This window comes from Gymnoscopelus microlampas (assembly GCF_963454915.1).
Source record: "Gymnoscopelus microlampas genome assembly, chromosome: 15".
NCBI classification, from domain to species: Eukaryota; Metazoa; Chordata; class Actinopteri; order Myctophiformes; family Myctophidae; genus Gymnoscopelus; species Gymnoscopelus microlampas.
Genome location: NC_139952.1, coordinates 9,569,697 through 9,583,268, shown reverse-complemented (window position 1 = coordinate 9,583,268; position 13,572 = coordinate 9,569,697). Strand labels below are relative to the sequence as shown.

The window sequence follows — 13,572 nt, the reverse complement described above, 5'->3', positions numbered from 1 at the left end:
GGTTAATCCCAATGGTCTGAGTATCTACAGGGCTGACAAGGGACTAGCACAGCCTAGTACAACCTAATAGAGCCTAGTACAACCTAGTCTTAACTAGTCCAGTCTGTTCCATGCTAGTATAGCCTATATCGCCGTCCCCTAGTCTGTTCCATCAAAAGGCTGGACTAGGCTAGACCTGGGTGTACTAGGCTTTGATGTTGTAGTCTCTACTGGTCTCTAATATACTGTTTTAAATTCCAGTAGGCTGTGCTGGTCTGTACAATGCTATATTAGGCTGTACAAGGCAGATCTGTACTATGGTCTACAAAGGTTCATGCAAAACTATTGCTCGTGCACACACAAGCTATTGCCCGTGTTCACAGTGGTTAGTCCCAATAGTCTGAGTATCTACAGGGCTGACAAGAGCCTAGCACAGCCTAATAGAGCCTAGTATAGTCTAGTACAGCCTAGTACAGCCTAATCTATCCTAGTCCAGCCTTATCAGTCCTAGCATAGCCTTGTACCCCCTCCCCTATTCTGTTCTCCCAAAAGGCTGGACTAGTCATGGGTGTACTAGGTTGTACTATACTAGACTCTACTGGTCTATAATAGGCTGTTTTAAGCTCTAGTAGGCTGTGCTAGGCTGTACTAGGCTCTATTAGGCTGTGCAAGGCAGATCTGTACTTTGGCCTACAAATGTTCATGCAAAACAATTTCTCGTGCACACACAAGCTATTACCCGTGTACACAGTGGTTAGTCCCTATGGGTTGAGGATCTACAGGGCGGACAAGAGCCTAGTACAGCCTAATAGAGCCTATTAGAGTCTAGTACAGCCTATTACAACTTAGTCTAGCCTAGTCCGGCCTGTTCCATGCTAGTATAGCCTATACCACCCTCCCCTAGTCTGTTCTCCCAAAAGGCTGGACTAGTCTTGGATGTACTAGGCTGTACAGTACTCTACTGGTCTCTAATAGGCTTTTTAGCGGCTCTAGCCGCTCTATACCTGACTTTGTCTGTGTGCGTCAACGTTCTGATTGGTCAGGTGCGTCAACAAAGTGATTGGTCAAGCTTCACGCGACACATGGCTATAAACACATTATAAACACATATCGATGACAAAATGTATCAAAGGCACCGCTACCTTCACACAGGGTGTGATTTTTTAATCTCTAGTAGGCTTTGCTAGGCTGTACTAGGCTATATTAGGCTGTACAAGGCAGATCTGTACTATGGTCTACAAAGGTTCATGCAAAGCTATTGCTCGTGCACACACAAGCTATGGCCTGTGTACACAGTGGTTAGTCCCTATGGTCTGAGTATCTACAGGGCTGACAAGGGACTAGTAAAGCCTAATAGAGAGTATTAGAGTCTAGTACAACCTAGTACAACCTACTCTAGCCTAGTCCAACCTGTTCCATGCTAGTATAGCCTATAGAAATGATTTCATGTGCATGCCATAAGCAATGCACAACACTTCGTTGCAAATGCCGGAAATATGCGTTACAATGCACAGCCACGTGTGCATGTCAGCAACGGAGTGATGATCAACCTCCTTGTATGAATGTGGTCTAGTGTCTAGACTTTCGTTCAACAATGGCCAATACAGTATCTTTAGAGTACTAAACCGTTATCTGTTATGGGGGCCGCTATTTTGCATATTTCGGAGTAGGCTGATTATTATATTATATTATATTATCATATTATATTACTTACAAATTCTTTACTCACATTGTAGAAACTGTAGACACTTCATTTGTCAATTTTGCTTGCCTGGCCACAGAGTTATTGAAGATAAAAAGGTGCGAATTTGCCAATTTGGCATCCATTCAGATATGCAGATTAGAAGGTCAAAAACTAAACATTTAGCATGGGGAAAAAGTATGTATTTTAGATGTCCTAAGGATGGCAAAAATACAGATAATTAGGAACAAAATAAGGGGGATGCACCTTTTGCACCGTTTGAGTACTACGGTACATCATTTTATGTAATGGTGGCCTCTAATTTGCATATTTATTTACATTTATTTACATTTATTACATTACAAATATCTTCCACACATTGTATGACCCTCAGAACATAAATATATACACTTTATTTGTCAGATTTGCTTGCTTTGTTATAGAGTTGTTTAAGAAATACTTCAAAATCGGCAGCCATTTTGATATGCAAATTAGGAGGTTAAGCACTAAGAATTTTGCTTGGGAACCGTGTTTTTCTGATTCAGCACCCTTGAATTATGTAAAATGGCCTTGTTCCCGACTTTTACCCCCAAATGCCTCTAACAATCACATATTTCAGAAATCCCACCGGTCTATGTCTGGGACACATCTGAATATCTAACAGTTTAGTTATCTGAAAACGGTCGGAAAGCCGTCGCAGAGCGGATAATCGCGGCCACATCGTGTCGTGGAGCCTTTCACACACAGCGAGCATTATCTCGCCGATCAAAGGCCGATCTGCGTCAAATCGGGAGGTTTTGTCGGCGAGCACCTAAAAAGGTCGGCGACAGCAATATCGGACCAAATGTCCTGCAGTGTGTACCTGCCCTTACTAGGTAATGCAACTAGGCTAGGGTAGCCTAGGATAGTCCATGACAGGCTATGACAGGCGGGCTGCTCTGCTCATAGACCGAACATTACACTACCGTGCGAGGTCTCCAACTTACATAAAACATAAACAAAGCTATTTCGCTACTCACCGAAACTTTCAACAACACAAATCTGCCTTTGTTTCGGTGAATAGTGAAATAGTTTATTTTTATTAAAGTTGGAGACCTCGCACGGTTGTGGAATGTTCGGTCTATGAGCAGAGCAGCCCGCCTGTCAGATCGGTAGAGAGGGAAAAAATCACACCCTGTGTGAAGGAAGCGGTGCCTTTGGGGCGGGGCTTAACTCATTTCAGTTCGTCCCTATTGGTGGTCGGAGTCCACTTACCAAATTTGTACTTGTTAGCATGCTGCAAACTGGAATGATGGCTGTTTAAAGCCCAGCCAATGGGCAGACAGAGGGGGCGGGGCTTAAGTAATTACAGTTCGTCCCTATTGCTGCTTTTAGTCCATGTACAAAATTTGGACTCCGTAGCATGCTGCGAACTTGAGTTATGGCTGTTTGAAGGCCAGCCAATGGGAAGACAGAGGGTTCGGGCTTCAGCAATTCATGCTGGTCCCTATTGGTGGTCTAAGTCCACATACCAAATGTGGACTTGGTGGCATGCTGCAAACTGGAGTTATAGCTGTTTAAAATCCCGTGCTCATCCCGTGCTCATACGGGCGCTGGGGGTCCCTGGACCCCTCTTTGATAACTTCATCAATTCATGCTCGTGCCTATTGGTGGTCTAAGTCCACATACCAAATGTGGACTTGGTGGCATGCTGCAAACTGGAGTTATAGCTGTTTAAAATCCTGTGCTCATCCCGTGCTCATACGGGTGCTGGGGGTCCCTGGAACCCTCTTTGATAACTTCATCAATTCATGCTCGTGCCTATTGGTGGTCTAAGTCCACATACCAAATGTGGACTTGGTGGCATGCTGCAAACTGGAGTTATAGCTGTTTAAAATCCTGTGCTCATCCGTGCTCATACGGGCGCTGGGGGTCCCTGGACCCCTCTTTGATAACTTCATCAATTCACGCTGGTGCCTATTGGTGGTCTAAGTCCACATACCAAATGTGGACTTGGTGGCATGCTGCAAACTGGAGTTATAGCTGTTTAAAGTCCCGTGCTCATGGACATAACATACGGACGGACGGACACTCATACGGACAAAGCCAAGTGTAGAGCGGTTGGCACCGCTAAAAACAGTCACTTAACACTCTGGACCACCCTAGTTGTATTACCTAGTTACTTTTAGTTAGCAGAGACAAAATAGCAGTTTCATGTTTTTGGTAAAAATGTACCTTTGAGAAAATGACGTGAACAAACACGGCTGTACATGGGCAGGTTGTTGAACGTTAAATCTTTGTATGGTACAGCTGAGATCCAAGCCATACTACGTCTCTTGATTACATTGTTAGCCTCACACTGTATTCAATCTTGAAGAGGAGGGCTGCGACATGTGAACAGCTTTCTCATAGACCAGCCACACATGTGCAGTGTGAACTGATCACTATGTAGTCGGCAAAGAAGTTAATGTTTACTAAAACAAACCACCATCACTCTCTAGTCTTAAGCGCCTCTCTATGTACAGTCTGACCCCTCACGGGCTGTAGCGTCGAAAAGGGGGCGTGGCGAACTTTTGGTGACGCGACGTTGGTCCTAAATGACCAGGGCAGGAATTTCGTGGAGGCCATGAAGGTCATGGTCCATCAGGTTGGCCTTCTGCCCCTCAAAACGTGACCTGCCCTGCATGAGGCCACAGTGGCCTCGATGCCCCGCCCACACTGCCCTAGCTGACTTTACTGTTTTCTCCTCTGCTTCTTTCCTGACAATGTGGGTTTTTATCTTGTTTTTTTAGACATCACTGACTTTCTGTTTCTGCTTCTGTCATATAGGCCCCATGCCCAACTTCAAAAGAGTCCATTGACTCGTGAACTGATTAGTCCAGTGGTTCTCAAGGACCCCCAAATTTATATGTAGCCTACATGTATTTGGCAGACCCCCATCTGAAAACTATTTTGTGCCAGGGACCTCCAGAAGCAATGAATTGAGTTCAAAATGTTCGCTTAAAAAATATACATAATTCAAAGATTTGCACAAATTTTCAAGGTCTTTCAAAAATAGCAGATCTACAAGCTCATAGAGCGGGACGAAGTGATGCGCTATGAGCTTGTATATTTTGCTGCTATTTTGCTATTTTTTAATAGCCAAAGTATAAAATATGGATAAAGTAGTTAAAATGCTTGTGACGCTGTATTAACTCATTTTGCTGGGGACTCCTTGGTACCCCTCCAAGGACCCCAAGGGGGGTCCCCAGACCCCCTTTGAGAACAAATGAATTAGTGCACTGCTGAGACTGTATTAACTTTGACTCTAGGAACTAGTTTCTACAAATATTGACGATTTGTAAATACCAATACATTATTTTGTGAAATAAACAGCATTATGTTATACATTTCACTCTTAGTTATACTATGTATTGTAAAATATATGGATCATTTCCATTCATTATTTATGTGGAATTGAAATAATTTGATTTATTTGATGGCCTTCCTGCTGGCATTTGTCCTCCGTGCCCTCATAAAATGTACAACACCAAAGGCAAGTAGCCTTGCCCCTAAAATGACAAAATTCCAGGTCTGATATGACAATAAAATGCTCACACTGCATGTACAGTTGACATAGAAAACAGAACATTCTCTCTGTTCAGAGTATGTTAGTGTAGAGGAATACAGGTTGAGTCACCTAAACATTGTGGGCACCTCAATGTTAAAATTGGCTATGTTTCCCAAAACGTATCTATGCAAATAAATGAATAAATGCATGCATGCTTTGGAAGTATCAATGATTTGAACATGCACGGTGCATCATTATCAGACCTACCCTTCAACCAGAGGCGTACACTCATTGGGGCCAACGAGGCCATGGCCCGGTCTGTAAAACCCTGCTCCCCCAGGGGGAAAAAATCAGCATAACAACATTAGCAGCCACTCACCCTATTCTGTTGTAGCCAACCACAGAAAGTCACCTTTGTTTTCAAATCGGGCTTATTTGCATTCGGCGGAATTGTTAATGGGTGGCCATTAAAAACCGGTTTCCCCGTCAAACCGGTTCTCTTGCCAGGTAAGCAGTATAAAGAGGGGCCAGAAATAGCTCCACATTTCATTATTGTTGTGACTTAAGAATCTGGCCCGGTCAACGTTACTGCCTTCAACTTCTTGTTTATGACCAAAATGATTGGCTATCCACAGGTTTGTTTGTAGCAACTGTAGAAATATTAGGCCTTAAGGAGGCCCAAAAAATGTATTTATTTTCTATCAATTGCACACCCTATGAAGACTTGAATCCATGGATTCTTTTTTGTTTTTGTCGCATTCCTAAGCTAATAATTTGATTCCCGTCTCCTATCGGCTAATGTATCCGGTAGGAGACACAAAGTAGATTATTTGTGTCTCCTACCGGAAATACACACGGTCATCAAATTATTGTCTTAGGAATGCCACAAAAACAAAAATAAATCCATGAAATCAAGGCTTCATGGGGTGTGTAATTGATACAAAATAAGTCATGTTTTGGGTGAACTCCTCCTTTAAATGTCATTAAAATATTATAATGATCTACATCTTCATTACTCTCCGTAGTTACTCTCCGTAGGAGAGTTTTGTTTTCACTTTCTAAATATGACACACCGATTGGTCAAGCCTCACGTGACACGTGACAATACGGTGAAATACTGTATAAATACATGGCATCACTTTGACAGTGTCTTTGCCACTGTCAAAGTGAGGTAAGACAGGAACCATCACGAAATGGCTGCATGGCTGATACATAATTGGCAGATAGGACAGATAGGACACTTATATAGACAGGAGGGATATGACACTTACACAGACGGATAGGACACTTACAGTACACAGACAGGACGGATAGGACACTTATACAGACAGGACGGATAGGACACTTATACAGACAGGACGGATAGGACACTTATACAGACAGGACGGATAGGACACTTATACAGACAGGACGGATAGAACACTTACACAGACAGGACGGATAGGACACTTACATAGACAGGAGGGATATGACACTTACACAGACAGGACGGATAGGACACTTACAGTATACAGACAGGACGGATAGGACACCTACAGTATACAGACAGGACGGATAGGACACTTATACAGACAGGAGGGATAGGACACTTACACAGACAGGAGGGATAGGACACTTACATAGACAGGACGGATAGGACACTTATACAGACAAGACGGATAGGACACTTATACAGACGGATAGGACACTTATACAGACAGGACGGATCGGACACTTATACAGACAGGATGGATAGGACAGTTAGAACATAAGAATTAGAACATTCCCAACATTCCCAACACAAGTCTGGTAAGAGTGAGGTAAGACAGGAACAATCACGAAATGGTTGAGAAATGGCGGATACTGTAACAATTGGATAGGACACTTACACAGACAGGACGGATAGGACACTTACACAGACAGGACGGATAGGACACTTACATAGACAGGACGGATAGGACACTTATACAGACAGGAGGGATAGGACACTTATACAGACAGGACGGATAGGACACTTATACAGATAGAACATTCCCAACATTCCCAACAGCGGAGAGTTGTGCTCCGAGGAGCACTTTTTCTAGTTAGTATTATTATTATTATTATTATTATTATTATTTTGTATCCCCCCCCACCCCCATTAATTATTATAATATCAATTAGGCTATTAAATAAATAAATAATGGTGCCCAGAGTTCTCAGGTGCCCACTATTCCAGTTACTGTAGAGCAGTGGTTCTCAAAGTGGGGACCCTCAGGGGTCCTTGAAGGGGTTCCAGGGGGTCCCCAGAAAAATGTGTTATCAGTGGAAAATGTAATTTCATTCAATCATTTAAGGAACTTCAAGTGAACGTATTGACCAAAAATAAGTTATTATGTAAATGTCAAAAGAATATTTTTTCTGTATTCATCAGAGGAAAATGCAGAGGAAAATGATAATGATGATAATAATGGGGGTACTCGTGTTGATAGACTAAGATCAGTCAATTGTTCTCTCTATGTCTTTTGGGGAAAACATTGTTGAATCCTCAACAGTTTGGCTGATCAACATGCTTCTAAAATACACCACCCTTGTACTGATAGGGATGATAATGATTTGTACCATAGTGTAAAATATACCACCCTAGACTAATTAGTATAGGAGGACTTGTTTCTATGTGATATAGTACAAAGTTTAACTTTGTACTAATATCACATAGGCAGAAACACAGTCTGGTGTGATCGTAGCCAAAGGTTAAGGTCACACCGGACAATGGCATTGAACATGGAGGAATATTGTGTGGCTGTAGCCATGGTTCACATGACGCTCGTCTGTCACTAGCTCCATAAAGAACCTCTCACTCCGCTATACAGCTCCGAGATGAGGCTCTATGTGGTTCTCATCCGGGATCGGTCGAACGTCCGCCAAGGCTCCGCTGTTTACCCTTTTGTATACACCGTATCCCAAAACTAATGGTAGATTCCAAACCTCACGGATGTTTAAGGTTTGGACCGGAGCATAATATTTTAGGTCTGGAGCGAAACTACCCGTTTAAATCGCTTATTTAGTCAGCCTGTGGCCATGTTTCCCATTCAACCCGGAAAACCCCCCTACGTCCGCTGCCAGTACTGCTCCTGGTTTGGCTACAATGGGAAACATGGCCACCGGCGGACTAAATAAGCGATTTAAACGGGTAGTTTCGCTCCAGACCTTAAATATTATGCTCCGGTCCAAACCTTAAACATCCGTGAGGTTTGGAATCTACCATTAGTTTTGGGATACGATGTATACAAAAGGGTAAACAGCGGAGCTTGGCGGACGTTCGACCGATCCCGTATGAGAACCACATAGAACCTCATCTCGGAGCTGATAATAGCGGAGTGAGAGGTTCTTTATGGAGCGAATACAAGAAGACTCACCTCAAGACAAACTCACCTCAACTGAAAAAGGAATACTCACCTCGGGGGTAGGAACAGTCACCCCGGGGGGTGGGTAAACTCACCTCAGGACCTGAGAAAACTCACCTCGGAACACTCACCCCGGGGGTAGGAACACTCACCCCGGGGGTAGGAAAACTCACCCAGAAAAACTCAATGGTGTAATGTACAGTGAGTTTTTGTTTTGTGGGTGGGTTTAACCTTTCCCCTCTACACCAAGTCTTTATGTTTAAAAAAGGCACATCTACCGGCTTGTGAGCTTTCCTTTTTCACAGAATGCTTTCATAATGAGACACGTTTAATCCATACTGGATTAAATTCTGTCTTTGAAGGTATAGAATTACCAAATTATGTTGTTCAATGATATATTTGTGTTTAAAATACACACACACACACACACACACACACACACACACACACACACACACACACACAAAGAGTAAGGCATCAAAATGTACCAAAAGTAATATTTCTAAAAACTAAAGTTCTCAAACAATGCATGTGTGCAATGCAATGTTCTATGCTGTTATCATTTATACCAGCAAAGTAGTAGGTAACTAAATATCCTAGGTAAAAATAGGGAAAAGTGTTTAATGCATGTTTTACAATAGTGAAATGTATATCTAATAGTAACTAAAGTTCAATAATGCTTACTATAGTGAAATGTATATCTAATAGTAACTAAAGTTCAATAATGCTTACAATAGTGAAATGTATATCTAATAGTAACTAAAGTAACTAAAGTTCAATAATGCTTACAAAAGCTTTTCTCACAAATGTGTTCACACAGAAAACAAAACATTATACCTGTGTTTTACCTTCACTGGAGTTTTTCTTCATTTTTCTTTGTTAAGTAAGTATTTGTTTGCATTATACACATTGGAATGTTCACTTTTCTGATGAAATCTACCTTGTATTTAAAGCACTTTAATTAGCTAAATGTAATTTAACAACATACATTGACATTGGAATGTTCATTTCTCTGGGTTCCTACCTTTGTTTGTTTGTTTGTTTGTTTGATGGGGGCACAGGAGTGAAGGGGAGGAGGGGGGTTGACCACTTAACACTAATATCCCATTCCACTTAATGATTCATTGTTTGATATCTAATAGGTGGATGGGGCAAGGTGTGGAGCTGGAGACACATAGCAAATGCCCATGCTATTTGCTATTTGCATTCCTTGTTCACTTTTCTGATGAAATCTACCTTTCATTCATTCTGTGAAAATGGAAAGCTCACATTATGAAAGCATTCTGTGAAAATGGAAAGCTCACAAGCCGGTAGATCTACCTTTTTACCTTTTCTGATGAAATCTACCTTGTATTTAAAGCACTATTTAAAGCACTTTATTAATTCTATACCTTCAAAGAAAGAATTTAATCCAGATATGGATTAATCCAGATATGGATTAAACATCATTATGAAAGCATTCTGTGAAAATGGAAAGCTCACATTATGAAAGCATTCTGTGAACATGGAAAGCTCACAAGCCGGTAGATCTACCTTTTTTTAAACATTGGGGTGAGTATTCCTACCTCTGAGGTGAGTCTTCCGAGGTGAGTTTTCTCAGGTCATGGGGTGAGTGTTCCTACCCCCCGAAAATCTTGGGGGTGAGTATTCCTACCTCTGAGGTGAGTCTTCCGGGGTGAGTATTCCTACCTCTGAGGTGAGTTGGTTTTGAGGTGAGTCTTCTTGATACCTATGGAGCTAGTCTGTCACAAGCGTCATGGAACCGTTTGTTCCTGGTTTTCGATTGTTTTACATTTACAACAACTCTCACATGTACATAAACGTTCAGATTTCAAATATAAAGTACTGACCCCCATGCCACGGATGTAACAAGTTGAGCCGGCATAGGTCTAAGTACCTGTATATTCCGTATTGTTCAATAAAAAGCTTTTTAATCCGATCGCCGGCCATTTTCTCCAAATGTTCTCGGCTGCTTTCAACTAAGCGACACTACCGGTTGGGGGGAGTATTGCACTCTGATACATTACAATTATTATTATTTTTTTAAATAGAAAATGGCCGCCGATCGGATTAAAATGCTTTTTATTGAACAATACGGGAGATACGGGTAGTTATCGTGGGCCGGCCCAGCTTGTAACATCCGTGGCTCAGTGGTAAGCACTTTATATTTGAAATAGTTTATGTACATGTGAGAGTTGTAAATGTAAAAAAAAATCGAAAACCAGGAACAATCGGTTCCATGTCACGGTATGCCAGTCATGTTTCAGGGCTAGTTCAGTTGTGGCTGCTGCTTCATACTCGGAGCAGGTTGTGACTCGAACGCGGCGCGGCGGAGAACATATAGGCTTATCTTATTGCCTTAAGCTTAAATGTCATATAGTGTCTGCTTTTTTGTTTTTGTTTCATCACTTCAAATTTCACAAATAATTGGTAAACCGCCCTGAAAATGTACCTTCTGTTTACTATATAACAGTGGCGGGAAGCCCCCTGAACAAAAACTCACAATATAAAGCTATGTAAATCACTTGTAAATGTCACAGTGGTTGGTCTTTGGGGTCAAAAAAGTTGTGGACCTCACCTCACCCCACCCTGTCCCTGACTGACACCACCCTCAACAACACAAAGCCAACATGGCATGACAGGTAGCCTACGTCAATGTGGTGAACTTGATAACTTTTGAAAAAAGAAAAGACTAAAAGTGAATCATAGTTATTATTAACATAATACGAAGGATTAATATAAACACAGCAGCTTACCAGATGCTTTTCAGAGACGCTGGTATTCAAGTGATAATGACGATGATCTGCTTCTTTCAGACGTTCCAAGTAAAAGAGAGAGATCGAAACAAAAGTCTCTTCTTCTTCCACGGGGAGTGACCTATACCTACCTATATTTACCTCCAATAGTTGTAAGTCCTATTGATATCCGCTAGATGACACCATTGCTACATAAAATGGAGCATCCTGGATCGTACCATTAGGTCGAGGGCCTGTCACTGACTGTGTATTTCCCCATAGACACTTTGACTTCTCTTTAGTCTTATAAAGCATATCATTTAATTACTCAACGAGGCAAAGACTGTTTTGAAAGTTTGTGTGTATATATATGTGTGTGTGTGTGTGTGTGTGTGTGTGTGTGTGTGTGTGTGTGTGTGTGTGTGTGTGTGTGTGTGTGTGTGTGTGTGTGTGTGTGTGTGTGTGTGTGTGTGTGTATATATATGTGAACAGGGCCGAAATTGTATCACATTTGACTTGCAATTTGTTTGTACTATTGCACTCTTCTCCTTTAATAAATAATCCAGAATAAAACTCACAACAATAAAATATAAATGCACAATAAAGTGCTGGGTGCGTAATTACTGTGAGTCCTATCTGAACTAATTGTTTGTCGACTACGCCACTTTTGTTATAGAGGGAAGTCCCCTTTGAATACACTTTAACTTCTTCTTCAGGCTTTCACAGGTTCGAGGTTAACTGGTAAGTTTCAATACTTTTGGTTTTGAGAATACAACACTGGCATGAGAATATCCCTTTAAGAAACTGGACACGAATACAGTGTATCAAAAAAAGGTAAGTCATATTTATTGGGTCCCTAATACATTGGCTTCTGTGCCTTAAAAACAATCAAATAAACACTATACTAATAAAACCTATATAAACATACAAAACACAATTAATCTACACAACAACTATAAAATAAATTATAAAGTTGTGCAAATTACGCGGGGCTTAATCACAAGGGTTCCTTAGCATGGGGGGTTTCTGTGCAACAAATACTTTTCAAGTAAAGTGCTGTGCCAATAAAGTGCTTCAAGATACTCAACACGGTTTGTTCAGGGGTAGTGCTGCATGTCCATATATGGGGGTAAGATGGGAAAGGGTTTGAGGCCAGTCGTCTTCGTCTTCTCTCTTCTTTCTCTCCGCCTGCAATTATAGAGATCTAGACCAGTTCACTGTGCATTTACACGATACATTTGCGTTGTCTCAGGCAGTGGTTATACAGGGATTCAACGTTGCTTGTTCGAATACTCACTCGCCAGCCAGGTTTTTACACCTGGCGCTGAGTTGGTTGCGTATGCAACGTTATCGCCACTTTCCAGTCTCAGCGCTCCTTATATGGTCTGGTCTCACTCGTCTCTCATATGGTCTGGTCTCACTCGCCTCTTCCTCCCCTTCGGTTCGATCGCTTTCTCCTCTTGGTTTCTCCTTTGAATGTAGGCACACCTCGGCTTCCAAACTCCTAGGTGGCTGGTATGTCTACTTCATCTATGCACTCCTCTACTCCGTGTCTCGGCACAACCTTCCCCTCTGCTGTCCTTCTCCTCACTGACGCCTCTGTCACTTGGGTGCTCTGTTCTCTCTTTCAAACGGTCCCGCCTCCGCTTTTGTACCTGCCAAACCACACCTCCCTCTTCTTTCATTTGTCCGTGGTGACAGTCTGTCTGGGGACATTGGCCATGACCGTGGCCTTGGGCGTGACCGCCTGACTGCCGCTCTGCCACTCAATGTCTCTCAATACATGTGACCAGTGGATCATGGGGAAAACAATTATAAACAATACAGTGCGTAATAATAATTGGTACAAAAATAATAAGATGGTGGGGTTAAATGAGGCAATTATACACATTAAGCACCAATAAAAACAAATTACAAAAGTTTTAAGAACCCCTCATTTCACCCTTGTCACATTCCCCCCTACTTTTTCGTTGGCAGTCCCTGGCAACTGGTTCTAAACGTCATGCCCGTACCTCTCAGGTGGCTGTCCTTGGTTCGCTCTTCCAGAGCGCCGCGGACCTTCAGGTTCCCTAGGACCGGGGAAAAACCCTACATAAGGCGGCCATATTGGTCCCACCGGTTCGGCTACTGGGGCAGGTTCGGGGCTCTCCATCGGTGACCTGGGGGCTATACACACTTTTAATGCATTCCTATGGATCGTTCTATCTCGCCCTCCTTTTTCAGGTCGGATCCTGTATACTAGGCCCGCATCCCCCACCCTCTCCAATACCACAAAAGGTTCTG

The 13,572-nt window shown here is 42.3% G+C and overlaps 1 protein-coding gene across 1 annotated transcript in view; it reads right to left on the bottom strand.

The window, feature by feature from the left end:
* LOC311061637 (uncharacterized protein) overlaps positions 1-11,412 on the bottom strand; it is a gene marked incomplete at its 3' end in the record, with an annotated part of 39,905 nt that extends 28,493 nt beyond the window's left edge. The window contains exon 1 of the mRNA XM_084080328.1: positions 11,311-11,412. The remainder of the gene's footprint in view (positions 1-11,310) is intronic.
* Between the last annotated feature and the right edge of the window lie 2,160 nt (positions 11,413-13,572).